This window comes from Epinephelus lanceolatus, chromosome 21 (genome assembly GCF_041903045.1).
Source record: "Epinephelus lanceolatus isolate andai-2023 chromosome 21, ASM4190304v1, whole genome shotgun sequence".
Classification (NCBI taxonomy): domain Eukaryota; kingdom Metazoa; phylum Chordata; class Actinopteri; order Perciformes; family Serranidae; genus Epinephelus; species Epinephelus lanceolatus.
In genome coordinates this window covers 2,206,850-2,225,839 of record NC_135754.1, presented here as the reverse complement: position 1 = coordinate 2,225,839, position 18,990 = coordinate 2,206,850, and the positions used below count along the sequence as shown (strand labels likewise).

The following is an 18,990-nucleotide window of genomic DNA, read 5'->3' as shown; positions in this document are numbered from 1 at the left end:
TCAAATCCTTAATCACTGATAAGGGTGCGTGCTTCCCCCGCCCCTCCCAACAAAAATTCCGCCCCCTCAGAACTCAGAAAATAGTTCCGACGTCCATGATCGCGGGGTAAAATGTACACTCACACAGACACAGTTTAACTTACACAAGTTACAACACATCTCATTTACTGTTACAACAAGCTCCAGGCCCAGGCTGATAATATATCTCGTTATCAATAACTTGCAGTGCTGAGATAAATGTTTAAAGTCCAAAAAAAGTAATTTATTACGAACAGGTCAATAAAACAGGTTTCAAAATTCAAAATACCTTGTAAACAAACTAAATATTCAGTATTACACATTTTCTTTGGTGACTTTTCTTTCAAAGTTATGATCTCACTGCCAGTAAAAAAATAAAAAACCAAAAAAAAAAAAAAACGCTTTGCTCCTGCAGCCAGCCAAAGATGAAGGATCCATTCCACACACCTGAGACAGAGAAAAAAGAGGGAGAGAAGGAGAAATCGAGTTTCTGTCTTTGATGAATGAAGCCTTATTGTTTTTGCTGCTATTAAACAATGAGAGACATGTTTTCTCCGTTTGCTTAATACCATAAATATTCACACTACTGCACACGGGAAGACAGAGAGAAGATTAAAGCGTCAAATTGCGGTAAAAGATGCTGTATAAAAGACAGGCTACAACTTTTTTTCCTTGTACCCCCCTGGAATTATTCTCTAAAATTTTACTGTTTATTGTCCCCCCCCCAACTATGAAATGGGATTTTCGCCCCTGGCTGGAACACCGACAGCGTGACAGACGCCCGCACACACAAAGCTGGAAAGCGGGAGGACACTCCTAATTCCCCGATCCTTAACTAACTTCCACCCTACCCCCGGAACTTCTCCACCTACGCTGGCTGTCTTCGCCCCCCCTCCCGGCCGTGAATGCAATAAAGGTGGCTTCGTCGGGCACTTTACAGCAGCTCCGCTTCCCAGAGCCAAACTGTCGCTCGCTCGGATATCCTTTCTCAGTTCTTGCCCTGCAATCAAGTCCAGCTGTGTATGATCAGTCCAGAGACTCTGTCAGATCCACAGGTGAATGCATTGTCTTTGATTACTTGTCGCCATGGCAACCAGTCCACTCAACCCCAGTTCATTAGCCTGCAATATAAATAAATATTGGACGGTGATTAGAAATTCCTCCAACATGGTGCAGGGAAACTATTTTTCGGATTGACCCAGGAGCAGTAGACTCACAAGTCAGTCTTTAGACTCTTTGCTTAACTAAAGACTGATGACTTTCTCCCTGATTTTGTGTTTAGATGGGCGGATACAATTTCAGAGTTTAAAAAAACTCTCTACATTGCAGAACCAATAGTAAATCTGCAGGGCGGTCCTTCGGTGGCTTGCTGAACTCTTGTGCTTGTAAACATAGTCCCACTAGAAACACATGTAGCGGTACAAAATGGCTCAGCCGTACTCGCAGAAAACGGCGTCAAAGTTAGTGGATGTTTGTCGCGTTTGTGGCGACACATTCTCACCAACTAAAAGAAACAAACATAATCTTTTACAAGGCCATGACTCATCCGTCCGGCCGGACTATAGACTATAGAGGGAATCGCCTCCCTCTATAGTCTATAGTCCGGGTAGAAAACCAGCAGAGCTATATATATAACTTATATATATATATATCACATTTTTCACATCACTGTATCACCTTTTAGACTAATCCGATGTTTGTAAAGTCTATAAACACAATGTTTGAACAAACATTACTATTTCTGTGTGCACGTTTAGCTGGGCTAACCATTAGCTGTTAGCTGTTAGCCGTTAGCGGTGTCTGTAATAGGTAATAACTCGTTAAACGGTCCGTGAAAAAAATATCTTTTCCAGCGGATATCTTAGTTACAACATGATTGAGCTAGCAAAGCAGTTTTGTGTTGCTATGTGTGGTATTTATTCAGTTTTGGGAAATCACGATGTCTAGAAAGCATCAGTGGCTGCAGCTGACAGGGACAGCTAACAGCAGCAGCAAAGCTAACATCAGGACGTCATCTGTTAAAAGCCTCCCGTTGTCGGATACGACATGAAACTACTCCAGTTAGCTCAGTCATGTTGTAACTAAGACATCCGCTGGAAAAAAAATATTTTCTTCACGGATGAGCACACGTTTGATAAAACGGAGTTAAATCTCTCAGCATCCATTTTCAAGCTCTCTGTGTATTTGTTTCCTTGCGGACGAGAAAAGGGGGAGCGCACATTTCCGAGTAGGCGTGTCCTTTTCAAAAATGCAAGAGGCGTTGCTTTGTTGCCGGCCGTTTTCGCCGGTGTGTTAAACACACTTTAGAAAGGAGTGTCCCCAGACTATCAGAAGGCAGAGATCTCTGATTGTCTGGTGGCGAGACTACAGGAGTAGCATCGCTATGCTAACTAGCTTGCTATGCTAATCAGACATGCATGCGTAGACATGTCATGCGATCACAGGGGTCAAAAGTGTCAGCTCTTGAAGCAGCAACGCGTCGTGTTACGGATGTGTGACACGTAGCATTGCTATGCTAACTAGCTTGTTATGCTGATCAGACGTGCGTGCGTAGACACGCATCATCTATCTATCTATCTATCTATCTATCTATCTTTTTATTTTCTTTCCTTGTTCAGGCACTATTTTTAACACTTCTACAACAGATCATTTGTTAGCCTATAATAATAGGATACTTGCAGCTTTATATCAAGGGGAACAAATTGTATCTCATGAAATTGTTATATTACTTATTATACCTACTTATAGCCTACCTACTTATTTCCACAGCAGTTGGGGTGCAAACATCATATTATAGCATAACACTCATATCAAAATCAACATTTTTATTTTGAATAAAAATGAAATCTCATGTTTCCAGAGGATGGTTTCACTTCAGGTTGATAGTAGACCACCTCAGAATGTCACACACTAAATTTAATTTGATTCTGATGTAGAATTTCAAAATAAGAGCCTTCTTAAAAAGTCAAATATGAGAAAACACCTCATATTTGACTTTTTAGAAGGCTCTTATTTTATCCCTTTGATGCACAACATATGCACACCCCTTCTAATGCACAACATGGGTCAAAAACGACCCATATCCATTTCCCATGTTATTTCATGCTGGCTGAGTGTTTCTTTGCTTCTTTGGGGCCAAACACTCATACAATATTTGCAACATATTTATTTATCATTTCGTCACATACACATACCTCTGATAACAGAAAACATGGCTATGTAGAGACAGAAATGACATGCCGTGGTGTAAATAAGATAAATAACACAGGGCTATTGAGTTTGTTTAATAAAAGGACAAGGTATAGACATGTTCTCTAGGAAAGGTAACCTTAAATCACTTCTGTTGTGATCTCGTGCTATATAGAAAATAAAATTAAATAAAATTAACTTGATCTTCAAGGGGAGGTGGGGGCGGTTCATTCTAGAACGTGCGTTTCAACTAGTAGCAGCAAAGTCTGGTAGCTCTGCAGTTTTACTTAGCTTTACTGAATTTTTATTATATTTTTCTCAACTACTAATGGATAGCCTACTTCTGTGAAGAGGAGAGTTTATTCAAGAGAGGAGCTTTTTTCGTTGAAACGGAGCAAGTCTGGAGGACACCATCCTAAGCTAGTTATCTAACTACTTGGCTAAGTAGTTTAACTAACTACTTGGCTAAGTAGTTACACTACTACAAAGAACTAAAATAGAATATGCAAACAGCTAGCTAGCTAACAGTAATTACTTATAAGTAATGTACTCACTCTCAAGGTAACCTAAACCTAATCAAATATTATGTACAGCTATATTTCACAATTATCATCAAATATTTTCTCAGGGTAATGTTTGAACAATTGTAAAACAAGACTTAGGCTACATGTATCAGATGTGCAAAGGGAGCCGTGCTGAGCTGTGAATAGTTGTCCGAGGTAAGTATGTTCCTACTTGCAAACAAACAACTTTCACAGGCTCCCGCCAAATGCTGACCCATGCAAACTTGATGTAGAAATACAAAAGCTGTGCTTGTTCATAAAATAAGAAAGGAAAAAGGAAAATTATGATTTGTGCTAAACAAAAACAAGATATTTACTGATTACTTGGAATAATGATAAAATACATTTATTTCAAAGAAATATCATAGAAACACTCAGCCATACATGAAATAACATAGAAAATGGATATGGGTCATTTTAGACCCATGTTGTGCATTAGAAGGGTAGTGATACAAAAAGGGTTTTTATTCAAAAAGTAAGAAAGGAAAACATAAAATAAGGATGTATAATGATCAAAAAAAGTTAACTGATGAAAACCTGGAATACTGAATGATGAATGTAATTTATTGCAAAGATAAAGAACATAAAAACTCAGTCGGGTCACTTTAGACCCATGTTGTGCATCAATAGCTATTTTCTAGAAAATGCACTTACATTAATTCCACTGCCACTGTAGCTGCTTAATAATGAAGCCTGCTCTTAGGCAACTTCTCTTTCCTCTAGAGTTCCTCCAGACATTCCCCCACTACTTTCTGTTTAACATAGCCTATCTCACCAGAAAATGCTGGCAGCCGGATATCTTTTCATTATTGTGTAACTGTTTTTTTCCCTCCAATTTTATTTTAATTCATGAACATGAATGTAAATAAATAAAAACAAATATACAAAGTCCTGAGTACATTCAAGTTATAGAGAGGATTTTAAGGCTTCATAAACATTCAAAGTCCTGATGGCTTTCATATTGGTCAGTTCATATTTTAACTGGTGTATATTGGGTTTCCTTTCAGTCCACTTGCTTTTGTGGATATGAAACTTTCCATCTAAAATACGATGGTTTAAAAATAAAAGATGTCTACTGTCCATATTGTTTTTCTCCAAATAAAAAGTAATGTCCTTTTTTTCTTTTTTCTTTTTTTTTTTTAGCAAATTAATCTTAATCCCACATAAAGAATCATTGTCAACATCAATCCAAAATAATTGAACATAAATACATTCATAAAATAAATGAACAATAGTTTCTGTGTCAGTTTGCAGAATACACAGGATTCAGACAGAAGGTCTGTACATTTTAAGAATTTCTTTTGTTGGATAAATTATATGCATGTCTTTAAAATAAACATCACCACCTTTATTATTGACTATATATTTTTTGTAGTAAGTCAAACCACTTTCCAGTTAATGTAACTGTATAACTGAGGTTGTCTGGAATCTGTCAATATCAGTGTGCTGTGGATTAAAAGCCGAATCTCTCAAAAATACTTTGGTTGATCTGCTGTTTATTTATGATATGCAGCAAGTCACAAAGTGATATGAACTTTTTGATTTATACAACGGAGAGACAAATCTGTGATAACAGTTAAATGGGAAATTAGTAAACCATAGGCTACTTTGCAGAATAAGTTTGATCTGTCCTCATAACATGTGAAAATATTTGAGTAGCATCATCACAAAGCTGCTTCAGTTCTTCCTCCATTTGTTCATATCTGTGCAAACGAGTTCATAAGTTATGTAAACAAGTATGCTAGCCTGTGTTGGCAAATGTGTGTGCAGACGATTTCTGTTACGTTAATTCAATGCTGTATTTCTCAGCACTGGGATGTCGCTCCAAAAAGCAACTCACAGCTATGGAAAGTTCAACTCTTCTAGTTTCTTTCAATGTCCGCCCTATCTTGCAGTGAAGGCTATTTCATGAGCAATTGCCCACATCAGCCTCATAGCGTTAACAATTTGATTTAAGATATTGAGGTAGGCCTAACTCACATTTATACATTTAATGATGAACTCATACATTAATTCACCATTAACTCATCATTAATTGATGGTCCACACCATTAGCCTAATTAATTAATGGTTAGGTCACTATGACTTAACCCACTTAATATATCATTATTTAAGGGCGATATTTAATTAATACATTAATTCATATGTGATCAAACTATGTGCTATGGATGGTGGGTTTGTAGATCTGCTTTTTCCTGTGCCCAGGATGAGTGCTCAGGAATAGTGAGCAGGGTCTGACGGTGGTTGTTCCACAACATGTGGGTCTCCCTAGTCCTCAGATCCCCCTGGGACCCCCACGCGGGTCATGGTCTTCATCATTATTGTTTACTTACTACTTAATTAGGCTACTGTAGCCTATTTTTTTTATTTATTTTTTTTAAAAGTAATTAGAAAAACTACACAGGAGGCGGTCGCGTATGTGACGTCATAGCTTTCGCTCACTTCCTGCAGCTTGGAGTGACTGCAACCTGGCACAAAACACGCAGACATCTTCAATCATAAATCGATAAATCATAAAACAGTGGAATTTCAGCGGGGAGGCCAAGCTGCAGGAAGCGAGTGAAAGCTATGATGTCACATACGCGACCTCCTCCTGTGTAGTCTTTCTAATTAAAAAGCTTATATCTCAACAGTTTTACCACAAAGTATGACTTTCTTGACCTTAAAATTTATGTTTTAAATTCATTAACGACATATTTGGATTTCATGTCACAACTCGAACGGGACCAAAAGATAATATTTCTCTCCTCATTCACTGCCTTTCATATTTTTTCCGATCTAAGGTCCCATGAGCTTCACCAGAAGGGGCGTGACTTCGGCACTCTATAGGAAAAAATCGGATCAAAACATTAATGCTGAAATGCTAATGAGAGCTGAGGGGAACTGCAGAGTCTAGTGATGACAAATCATACATGAGCCAACATTTCTCGAAGAATGTGCACTGTCTCAATGTACGTTGGTATTGTCTCTGGCAATGGAACAGTTGGATGTGGCAATATTGCCAATTCTGCCACAGACAAGGCACGGGGGAGCTCCAACTCAGGAGTGTGAACTGTCACAGGTCTCTGCAGCCCTCTCCAGTCAACTCTGCATTCCTCATCTGCCTGGAATTTAAATAGAAATTATTAGTTGTAAAAGTGATCAATTTTTACAGTATTTCTGGTAAGGTTACAGAAAGTATTTTGAAATAAGGCACTACATTGAATACAATAATTACCTGACAAAAGTTTGCCCTGGTCCCATCTCTCGCTTTTGCTCAACCACAGCTGCAGAGGGGACTGGTTTCTGGTCTCTTAGTATCTCAAGACAGGGCTGAACCTCTGGCATTTCTAATCAATTTTATTCAAAATAAAAATGAAATCTCTATACAGTCTGGTATTATGGCACTGACTCACAAACCCCAGACTCCACCTTGTGGCAGGAACAGGCAACAACACACAGCACCCCAACTGCTGTGGAAATAAGTAGGTAGGCTATAAGTAGGTATAATAAGTAATATAACAATTTCATGAGACACAATTTGTTTCCCTTGATATAAAGCTGCAAGTATCCTATTATTATAGGCTAACAAACGATCTGTTGTAGAAGTGTTAAAAATAGTGCCTGAACAAGGAAAGAAAATAAAAAGATAGATAGATAGATAGATAGATAGAAACTGTGTAAATATATATAGGCTACACTTATAGCATATATATATATATACAGTACAGGCCAAAAGTTTGGACACACCTTCTCATTCAATGCGTTTTCTTTATTTTCATGACTATTTACATTGTAGATTCTCACTGAAGGCATCAAAACTATGAATGAACACATGTGGAGTTATGTACTTAACAAAAAAAGGTGAAATAACTGAAAACATGTTTTATATTCTAGTTTCTTCAAAATAGCCACCCTTTGCTCTGATTACTGCTTTGCACACTCTTGGCATTCTCTCCATGAGCTTCAAGAGGTAGTCACCTGAAATGGTTTTCCAACAGTCTTGAAGGAGTTCCCAGAGGTGTTTAGCACTTGTTGGCCCCTTTGCCTTCACTCTGCGGTCCAGCTCACCCCAAACCATCTCGATTGGGTTCAGGTCCGGTGACTGTGGAGGCCAGGTCATCTGCCGCAGCACTCCATCACTCTCCTTCTTGGTCAAATAGCCCTTACACAGCCTGGAGGTGTGTTTGGGGTCATTGTCCTGCTGAAAAATAAATGATCGTCCAACTAAACGCAAACCGGATGGGATGGCATGTCGCTGCAGGATGCTGTGGTAGCCATGCTGGTTCAGTGTGCCTTCAATTTTGAATAAATCCCCAACAGTGTCACCAGCAAAACACCCCCACACCATCACACCTCCTCCTCCATGCTTCACAGTGGGAACCAGGCATGTGGAATCCATCCGTTCACCTTTTCTGCGTCTCACAAAGACATGGCGGTTGGAACCAAAGATCTCAAATTTGGACTCATCAGACCAAAGCACAGATTTCCACTGGTCTAATGTCCATTCCTTGTGTTTCTTGGCCCAAACAAATCTCTTCTGCTTGTTGCCTCTCCTTAGCAGTGGTTTCCTAGCAGCTATTTGACCATGAAGGCCTGATTGGCGCAGTCTCCTCTTAACAGTTGTTCTAGAGATGGGTCTGCTGCTAGAACTCTGTGTGGCATTCATCTGGTCTCTGATCTGAGCTGCTGTTAACTTGAAATTTCTGACGCTGGTGACTCGGATGAACTTATCCTCAGAAGCAGAGGTGACTCTTGGTCTTCCTTTCCTGGGTCGGTCCTCATGTGCGCCAGTTTCGTTGTAGCGCTTGATGGTTTTTGCGACTCCACTTGGGGACACATTTAAAGTTTTTGCAATTTTCCGGACTGACTGACCTTCATTTCTTAAAGTAATGATGGCCACTTGTTTTTCTTTAGTTAGCTGATTGGTTCTTGCCATAATATGAATTTTAACAGTTGTCCAATAGGGCTGTCGGCTGTGTATTAACCTGACTTCTGCACAACACAACTGATGGTCCCAACCCCATTGATAAAGCAAGAAATTCCACTAATTAACCCTGATAAGGCACACCTGTGAAGTGGAAACCATTTCAGGTGACTACCTCTTGAAGCTCATGGAGAGAATGCCAAGAGTGTGCAAAGCAGTAATCAGAGCAAAGGGTGGCTATTTTGAAGAAACTAGAATATAAAACATGTTTTCAGTTATTTCACCTTTTTTTGTTAAGTACATAACTCCACATGTGTTCATTCATAGTTTTGATGCCTTCAGTGAGAATCTACAATGTAAATAGTCATGAAAATAAGAAAACGCATTGAATGAGAAGGTGTGTCCAAACTTTTGGCCTGTACTGTATATATATATATATATATATATATATATATATATATATATATATATATATGTCGTGTCACACGTCCGTAACATGACGCGTTGTTGCTTCAAGCAGTGCCGTAGAGTCGCGACAACGGAAGTCCAAAATGCTTGTGCGTCACGTGACTCATGTAGACCTCGGATAGTTCCCGGAAGTTACTGGCGGGCCATTTAAATACATAATACTGAGAGACAGAACTCCGATTTTTGGTAAGTAGCTTTCAATAACTACATTGATTTATAATATATGTGTAGCACGCCATAAACAGTTACATCTTTATGTTGTTTTTTAAAGTAAAATGTGCTAATATTTGAGGATTAGTGTTAGTTTACTACGGTTAGGTAAGACTCTATTAATCCCAACCTTGGAAATTCACGTTACAGCAACTTAATACACATGATGTGTAGTATTTTTACTGTAAAAATATAGGAATGTATAAATATCCCCCAGGAAGTGGCAAAATATTGCACACAGGAATATTACACAGTATGTACACAGTGCACAGTTTAAATATAAGGGATGTGGATAAGGATATGTATTTATATATGGGCCAGTATAAGTATATTAATGACATAGCATAATTATGATAGAAATGTATTATTACACAGTATAACTATGTGTAATGTGCATATAACATATATTATTGTCTGCCTTGTTTAAATATGTCAGTCTTTTCTTACCTTGGTGAAATAGCGTGTTGCTTTTATTGCTTTAAATGATGTTTTCAATTCTGTCCTTAGTCTTGTATGGTTGTCAGGAGTAATCACATCCTAACATTTATTGATAATGTAATGATTCTAATGATTTATAACTAATGTTATCTTAATTACTTTCAGTGGGACAGAAGGAGACCAACGGGTGACTACCAATGATTGTCAAGTGACAGCACAATGGGTCACTGGGCTAGCAGCAGCAGCAGCAGCAGCAGTTTATAGACATATATATTTTATGTATCTTTGTCTTTTTACTATGTACTTATTTACTATAACAAATAAATTTTTAATAAACTCAGAAACATGACTTGGATGTCAAGCAGTTTGTCTGTGCCTTTCCTTCTGTGTTGTCCTCTCGTACAGTCTCCACCATGGTGCTGTGTGGGGATGTTCTAATCGTTTAGAGAGAGAGGTACACATGCACAATTTCTTCATTGACACAGAGATGAGAATTTTTCTTTGGCCTAAGTCAGCAGGAGTAACCTGAGACTCACTACAGACTACAACAACAAAAATATGTAAGGTTATCATTCTCAAATACTGCATTAGCACATTTCCACAAACAAATACCACACTATTGGGAAGCTCAGTGTTTGGTTTATTAAAAATAAGGAACAGGGAAAGGCTTGCAAAACCCACAGAGTTGAGACTCAGGGTAAGGGGGTTGTTTCATTGCGGGGTGAGTTCAGGCTCCTTTGCATCCCCCTGTTGTTCTTGTGCTGAAAGAGAAAAAAAAAAGAAAGAGGAGAAATGGTTAGGCACACGTATATATGCCTGGGTCTGACGTTGCCTTGTGAGATAAGGCACAAGTATGACAAGTGGCATCAGTTTTAATTGCATTTGTTTGAAGTTGTCTCATGAATATATAATGAGTGTATACATGTTCAGTAAGTATAAAGTGTTCCCGAATACTGTATGCATTCAGCCACTATGGGATATGTTTGTGGGTAGACAAAAGTGAGTTTTGTGTGGGAAGTCACTGCAGGCACATTTTGATGCAGACCAAAAAGGGCAAGACAAGGCTTAGAGCAGATTTAATTCCCACCATCTTTGTGCATCATGCTGTGAGCGCCCCTGCACCACAATGCATCCCTGGACCTGTAACATCATTGTTATTGCCACTCCTGAACTGTAACATTAATGGTCCTCATCCTGCAGCACTCCTGACACGAGGCACGCAGCATCACTGCAGTATAATTCCTTAAAATGTTTACTTATATTTCAGTGTTGGGTGCTGTTGTAACTGATCAGCACACTGGAAACCAGCAGGTGGGTCTACCAGCTCTGGTGTATTAATTTGCACTTGTCATAGTGACTGACTGGCAAGCCAATTTGTTTTTGTTGTGCTAACCTCAGCATTTGCCTACTGTGTTTCATATGACTGGCTCTCAAATATTCATCCCTATCTCATAAGTTATCAGACTTTGATCCTGTGTCTGGTTGTCCCTGTGTCCATAGTTATCTGTTCATTTGAAAAGGTCTAGGCTATTTAATTGTTTAATATCATCACACTGTTATTTATATAAGCAGGGGATTTTAATACAAAGTTGTAACCACTGTATGTGAATGCGTGAATCGGTCAGATCTGCACTCCAGAGGGGGGCCTTCAGTAGACTATGCAATATCGCCCACTACTGGATTTGTAAGTTAATGAACTGCAATTAAAGCTCTCTGTGCTTTAATTAGCCGCTATGAAACAACATGACCCTCTTCTATTTTATAATGCCTATTAATATTATAATATTATAATGACGGTAACTGGTAATATGCAATGTATTACATTTTCAAAGTAACTTGCCCAACACTGTATATCATATATTATATATTCAATATAATTACTTATATAATTAATATAAAATGCAGTATAATACATATTAAGTATGATTCCTTATCTCTGTAACTACTTGAAACACACCTTGTTAAGTTTTAAGTCTCACCAAGATCGACTCAGCACTTACCTGCAGCGTCCTCTCTCACACAGTGGTCCTGCAGCATCACTGCTCCTCCACCACCCAGTGCTCCTACAGCAGGTTACAAATATACAAGATTACATATCTAATACTGTGATAGAATATATATTTAGCATGATCATATGTATAACACAGTAATATATACATACATTTGGTATTTAGAATAATTCCCCATTTAGCCTGGTATGTTTCATTTATCAAAATTACTTATCTTGTGTTTTAAATCTCATTCAGGTCCTCAAACTTCCCTCTCACTTCGCTATCAATGTAATATCAGCTGAGCTGTAACATTATAGACAGGTATACTCAACAGAATCACAAAGCCTAAAAAACAGACCATAAGTTCCGTTTTTGTTTCATTTCACCTCCTCCACTCAACAATCACGCAGCAATGTCATATTTAACTGAGCTAATATCTAACTCAGACTGGCTTGCAAAAAATCAGGACTGGAAGCACTCTAACTTCCCAATGTTAGATAAAATGGTTTAGGAGAAGACAACTAAAACTAACAGGCTGTTCATGGTTAGCATTACCTGTATGGTGTGTACAGTATGTACAGTGTCCTAGCCTAATCTGTTATCTTTTAACATTACATAAATCTACTAATTTAATGGGAGATAATCCACTAACAAGCTTTAATACACATGCTAATTTAGATAAGTTGTGCTGATAATATAAAATTTGAGTCTTTGGACATCTTACCCGTTAAAAGTACATCACAGCCGGTCTTTTCTGCTGTAACTCCATTGCGCTGCTAGCATGTGCCGCTTACTTCCGGGAACTATTGAGAGGATCCGCGATCCGCCATTGCTGTGAAAAAATGGCCCATTAGAGTGAACGGAGAAGACGCGACTCTCTATTCAAGGGCTCTGGCTTCAAGAGCTGACACTTTTGACCCCTGTGATCACATGACGTGTCTACGCACGCACGTCTGATTAGCATAGCAAGCTAGTTAGCATAGTGATGCTACTGCTCCTGGGTGGATCCGAAAAATAGTTTCCCTGCACCATGTTGAAGGAATTTCTAATCACCGTCCAATATTTATTCATATTGTAGGCTAATGAACTGGGGTTGAGAGGACCGGTTGCCATTGCGACAAGTAATCAAAGAAAATGCGTTCACCTGTGGATCTGACAGAGTCTCTGGACTGATCATACACAGCTGGACTTGATTGCAGGGCAAGAACTGAGAAAGGAGATACGAGCGAGCGACAATCTGGGAAGCGGAGCTGCTGTAAAGTGCCCGACGAAGCCACCTTTATTGCATTCATGGCCGGGGGGGGGGCGAAGACAGACAGCGTAGGTGGAGAAGTTCCGGGGGTAGGGTGGAGGTTAGTTAAGGATCGGGGAATTAGGAGTGTCCTCCCGCTTTCCAGCTTTGTGTGTGTGGGCGTCAGTCACGTTGTCAGCCGCTTGGTGTTCCAGCGTTGGAACCTTCACTGCATACAGGCAGGTCGGACCAGCGCCGCAAGCCTAGACCCGGGGGAGGGTCTCGTTGATCCGGCCAGTTAAGAGTTTGTTTTAAAGTATGACATCTTAAGTGTTTGTGTTATATTTGCAGTCCTGTCAGTTATAACTGAAAGCCGAGTGCGCTCAAAAACCTCGCTCCGTGCGGTGCTTTCTGTCTGTGGAGTGCACATCTTTTAAAAAATGTTTGAAAGAAAATTAGCCAAAGATAAGGTGTCATATTGAAGATTTCGTTTGAACAAAGTATAATTTGAATTTTGAAACCTGTTTTGTTGACTTTTTTTTGTAATAAATTACTTTTTTTGGACTTCAAACATTTTTCTCAGCACATTATTGGCGAGTTAAGCCGGCCGCCACCTGTAGAGTGGTTCTACACACAATAAAGCCTGTAGTTTGGGAAAGTATAACACAGAAGTACACTGGTTTTAATCCGCCCGTACCCTATTACGCTATTAATTAATAATTAAAATTGAATGACCCAAATCCGTGGATATCACAGATTGAGGTGGAGCAGGTCGCTGTTTAATGATAAATCTGTGGAGCTGTCCATGGTGCTGAATTAACACACCTCATTTTAATCCACCTCAACCTGTGACCAGGAGGGTGAAACACTCTACTCTGCAATGCATTCAAATAGTTTGATACCTTTTAAAAATCTAATACTCCATGTAAATTATGGGGTAATATTTTCAGTCACAATGTTAACAGTCTACTCAGACTACCATATGCTGGAATCACTCTAAACGCTAAATAGACATACATTTACAGTTTACATTAAAAATATAACAATTTCATGAGACACATTTTTTTTTTGATATAAAGCTGCAAGTATTATAACAGATGATCTGTCACACGCATTTTGGGACGCTTCAGTGTCAGTTGCTCGCTGTAAGTCTCAGCGCAGTAAAATGGGCTTTTTTCAGATGATCAATTTACTTGACTTATATTTTCGATAGGCTATTATTTTTTCGTTATTGTATAATTGTTTTCAGTTAATCAGGCAAGTTTATTCTATTGAAATTTATAATAATTTTCGTATGACATGCTACCTGTCACACAACGCGTTGTTGCTTCGAGCTGACACTTTTGACCCCTGCGATCACATGACGTGTCAACGCATGCACGTCTAATAACCATACGTCTAGGCGTGTGTAGGCATTGCACGCGCATTGCATGTGTAACAAGTACACGGTGAATGCACGCGCAGTGCACGCGAAGCAAGTACACGGTGATGGTTGCACATGTAATGTACACGTATCAAGTACGCAGTGAATGCAGTGTGCGTGTGTTCGCTGATACTTTTCACCCCTCATAGTGTGTGTGTGTGTGTGTGTGTGTGTGTGTGCTGTTTGAAGTGGCAGCTTGGTTTCATTTGGTAGAAGTGCTGAGACTGTCTGCTCCTCGTAACTGCTCTACTTTTTGCACATTAGTCTGAAATCTGTTCATTCCCAGACAGCTTTACAGCACTTCTTTAAATAACCACTCTGACAGAGAGAGGCTATCCATCTGTTTCTTCTCCCTCCCTCTTTTCCTGTCTCTCTGCCTTTGTCCCTCCATCCCACCATCTATCCCACCATCCATCTACCCAATGAAACAGCCTCAGGTGACCCCCAAACCCTCTGTCACAGTTTTCCATGCTCCACTGCCTGATCTACCCTGTGTGCGTGTGTTGTGGTGTAAGTTTATGTTGAAACAGTAGAATATGCACTGAAACACACAGCCCTGCTTATATTTAGATCCCATGTCTTCAAAGGTGCAAACATGGCTATACATGTCTATACATGTCTTTCTTTCTTTCTTTCTTTCTGTCTGTCTGTCTGTCTGTCTGTGTCTTTCTTTCTTTTTATCAGTAGAAGTAGGAGGGGGAAGAGTGGTGCACCTTGTGTTTGTTTACGAGAAAGATAATGTGCTTTTTTGGGTGACAAAAAAGGTAGTCCGGCAAATAAAACTAAAACTGCACAAAAATGGCAACATTTTGGAATATGAAGCTGACGATGGGGCAGTGCGTTATGCGCTTTGAGATGAAATTGTGTCAGACACTCTGTTTGTATTTATTCCTGTCACTAGCTTTAAAACTGCAGCAAAGGATGAAGAATGGCTGATTCATGAAGACTAAATGAGGAATTATCTACACAATACCAGGCTGACGGCATCACGGTTCTAAATCCAACTTGTATTACAGTAGTAATAAACAATATGACAACGTGACAAACAGAATTATGTTTGTTAATAATACGGGCTAACAGAGACAACAGTGTCTGACAGGCCCTAAGCTGAGCACCAGCAACAAGAAGCAGATCAAAATTTCAGCACAGATGGGACGAGCAGAGATGCATACAACGTTTGTTTATTAAAACGTTCATGTATTTTCGGGTATAACAAGAGGAGACATGGCAGAAATGTAACTGCACCAATATGGCAACATTGTGCATTTGCAGCCAACGTGGAGTGAGGGCACTGTTTGGAGCTGAACTTCTATCTAATGCCCTGTTTCTATTTATTTGCTACCTGTGGCTTCATCTGAAAGTGCCACGACAGATAAAGAACAGCTGATTCATGAAGATAATCTGAGGAATTAGCCATACAATGCCTCCTTATTTCACCACAGAAAACCAGCATAGGTGACAGCTGGCTGGAGAAAGAGAATAGAATAGAATAGAATAGAATAGAATAGAATAGAATAGAAAGAACTAGAAATTAAAAATCAAATTAAAATTGAGTCCAGTCCAGTCCAGTTGTGGCTAATGTGACGTGTGAGTGGGCGTGTGACTGGATTCAGGAGGTTTTAAACAGTCCTTATTGCCATGGGGACAAAGGATCTCCCAAAACGTGCCGTTCTGCAATGCAGTGAGATGAGCCGACTGCTGCAGCTGCTCCTCTGTTGCTCCAGGAGGCTGTGGAGAGGGAGCCTGTTATTGTCCATTATAGCTTTCAGTTTGTTCAATGTGCCCCTCTCCACCGCAGTTTTTAGTGGGCCCAGTCTCCTACCGAGCACTGAGCCAGCTTTTTTAACCAGCTTGTCCAATCGCTTGGTGTTTTTGTCCATCAAGCTGCCTCCCCAGCTCACTGCACCGTAGAGGAGTGCACCGGCCACCACCGTGTGATAGAACATGGTCAACATCTCCACACACACATCAAAGGACTTCAGTGTTCGCAGGATGAACAGGCGGCTCTGCCCCCTCCTGTAGAAGATGTCAGTGTTAGAGGACCAGTCCAGTTTATCATCCAAGAGGACCCCCGGATATTTGTAGGTGTGCACCACCTCAATGTCCTCCCCCTTCAGGAGACTGGTTGATGGGGTGACCTCTTTCTTTTGAAATCCACCACCAACTCCTTGGTTTTGGCTGTGTTCAGGTGGAGACAGCACTTACTGCACCAGTCCCTGAAGGCATGTAATAGAACTCCTGCTCCTGACCACTCCTGATACAAGCCACAATAGCTGTAATGTCAGAGTATTTTTGTATGTGGCAGGACTCTGAGTTGTACTTAAGGTCCGCTGTGTAGAGTGTGCTAAAAGGGAGCTTAAAGTTTCTGTTGAGCTAAATGACCATCACTAATAATAAGCTAGATGACTTGCTTTTGGCTATATTGTATGTTATTTCCAGTAAATTCACAATATAAAATGTGTGTTTTCCGTATAAAAAGTACTAACAAAGACAGCAAATAAACTACTCACCCTTTTTTTTAAGTGGTTATGCCTCAAGTCTCAAACCTTGAACTCAAATCATTGTGTTGCCTCGCCCAAAATATAGAATTTAATGATTAAATAAATATTGTAAACATGTGGGCCAGTAGTCGATTATGGTTTAATGACTGTTGGTCAACTAGGAAAATTCTTAGCTGGGGGCAGCCCTAGTTGGAGGAATAACAGAGTTGGGAAATTGTCGCTAGTTCTTAGAAAACTTAAACAGCTTTGACACAAGCTCCTCATATTTAAATATAAATATACATACATGTATCTTTTAATCTTCTACATTTGGAGTGCTGTTAAAGGGAAGACATTTTTGGAACCTCAAACAACACAAGGCAATAGACAGCTCAACAGTTTCAATGATTGAATTAAAAAGGCTTGGAGGAATAAAGAATTGTTGGTGGTTTTTAAAACATTAAACAATTTTGACATAAGCTCTTCCTATACATCTTTTAATTTGCTGAAATTTTCTTTACTGTTAGTAGGGTTGGGCCAGTGTAAAAAAATTCAAAGATTTTTATTATTAAAAGCCAGACTGGACTGTACCAAATTTTACACTCTTGACTCAGCAGTGGCTCCTGAGTGGAACATAATGACACCATGCCCTAACAGCAAATGAGTGTCTGACTATTATGCTGCATTGTGTCACGTCGGAGCTCTCAGTTCACACTGAATGCATTAAATATACACTTCTGTCATATCAGGTAAAAACAGCCTATCAGCTGTGTTCCTCCAAGCCTTTTTAATTCAATCATTGAAACTGTTGAGCTGTCTATTGCCTTGTGTTGTTTGAGGTTCCAAAAATGTCTTCCCTTTAACAGCACTCCAAATGTAGAAGATTAAAAGATACATGTATGTATATTTATATTTAAATATGAGGAGCTTGTGTCAAAGCTGTTTAAGTTTTCTAAGAACTAGCGACAATTTCCCAACTCTGTTATTCCTCCAACTAGGGCTGCCCCCAGCTAAGAATTTTCCTAGTTGACCAACAGTCATTAAACCATAATCGACTACTGGCCCACATGTTTACAATATTTATTTAATCATTAAATTCTATATTTTGGGCGAGGCAACACAATGATTTGAGTTCAAGGTTTGAGAAAGAATAGTATCAGTAACATTGTTAACACTGTGCTTCATTACAGAGATATACAAAACTGTACCAATGAACCTGAATTAATATAGGCCTATATTTCATCCACAAGTGCACATCACACACTAAGCGAGCCACCTGTTGGCGAAATAGTAATGATTGTGCTAAGTGGCTAATGGGCATGTAGCTACTTACATGTTTCAGATGATATGTCATGTTTGTAGTTGACAAATGATAGGCAAATGTATGCCCGTAGAGTTTACACACCATCTTGGGTTCGTCCTTCACCTTCTCAAAATGATCTCACGCTTTGGATTCCCTGGCCGACATGATATTAACTCACCTGTGTAATAACCACAGGTATCAGCCCTGTAAATTAACTGATTTCCATCTGACTGCTGAGTGTGACCACTTCCTGTGTCTGTCCTTTCAAATTAACTTCCCACATGGTCCAGTCATATAGGTTTTGATTTATTTTGACAAGGCACAGCTCAGAGTTTCATGTTTTTTTATTTTATTTTTTTTATTTATTTTTTTATTTATTTATTTATTTATTTTCTGCGACTGAGCGACCGATGAAATCTTGCTGACTGATGACCTTTCTGGTCAACTAACGTTTGGTCAACTATTCGGGGGCAGCCCTACCTCCAAGAGGCCTTTTTAATTCAATCGATGAAATTGTTGTTGAGCTGAAAATGTTTGTCTATTGCCTTTCGTTGTTTGAGGTATGGATGGAGGGATAGAAGGATGGAAAAGTGGAAAAACTTCACAACAGAGAATAGGACAAATCAGCCATGCCTGCATTGTGTCTGTCTCTACATTTTTTCTATTTGTTTTCACCCTCCTCTTATTACATGAATTTTTCTTTTGGCTCTACTGGCATTCATTCACCCATACGTACACTGCACAGTTTATATTCACGCCTCCACCCTGCA

At 39.4% G+C, this 18,990-nt stretch overlaps 1 protein-coding gene and 1 long non-coding RNA gene across 13 annotated transcripts in view; one reads left to right on the top strand and one right to left on the bottom strand.

Annotated features, from left to right (window-relative positions):
• The window catches only part of rbfox3a (RNA binding fox-1 homolog 3a), a 1,467,330-nt gene that overhangs the window by 1,330,250 nt on the left and 118,090 nt on the right, over positions 1-18,990 (top strand). The window lies entirely within an intron of this gene.
• Positions 10,412-12,672, bottom strand: LOC144459422 (uncharacterized). The gene is made up of 3 exons (XR_013488403.1): positions 12,508-12,672; positions 11,793-11,855; positions 10,412-10,553 (listed from the first exon to the last, which is right to left on the bottom strand). It is a non-coding gene; the product is annotated as an uncharacterized LOC144459422 (long non-coding RNA).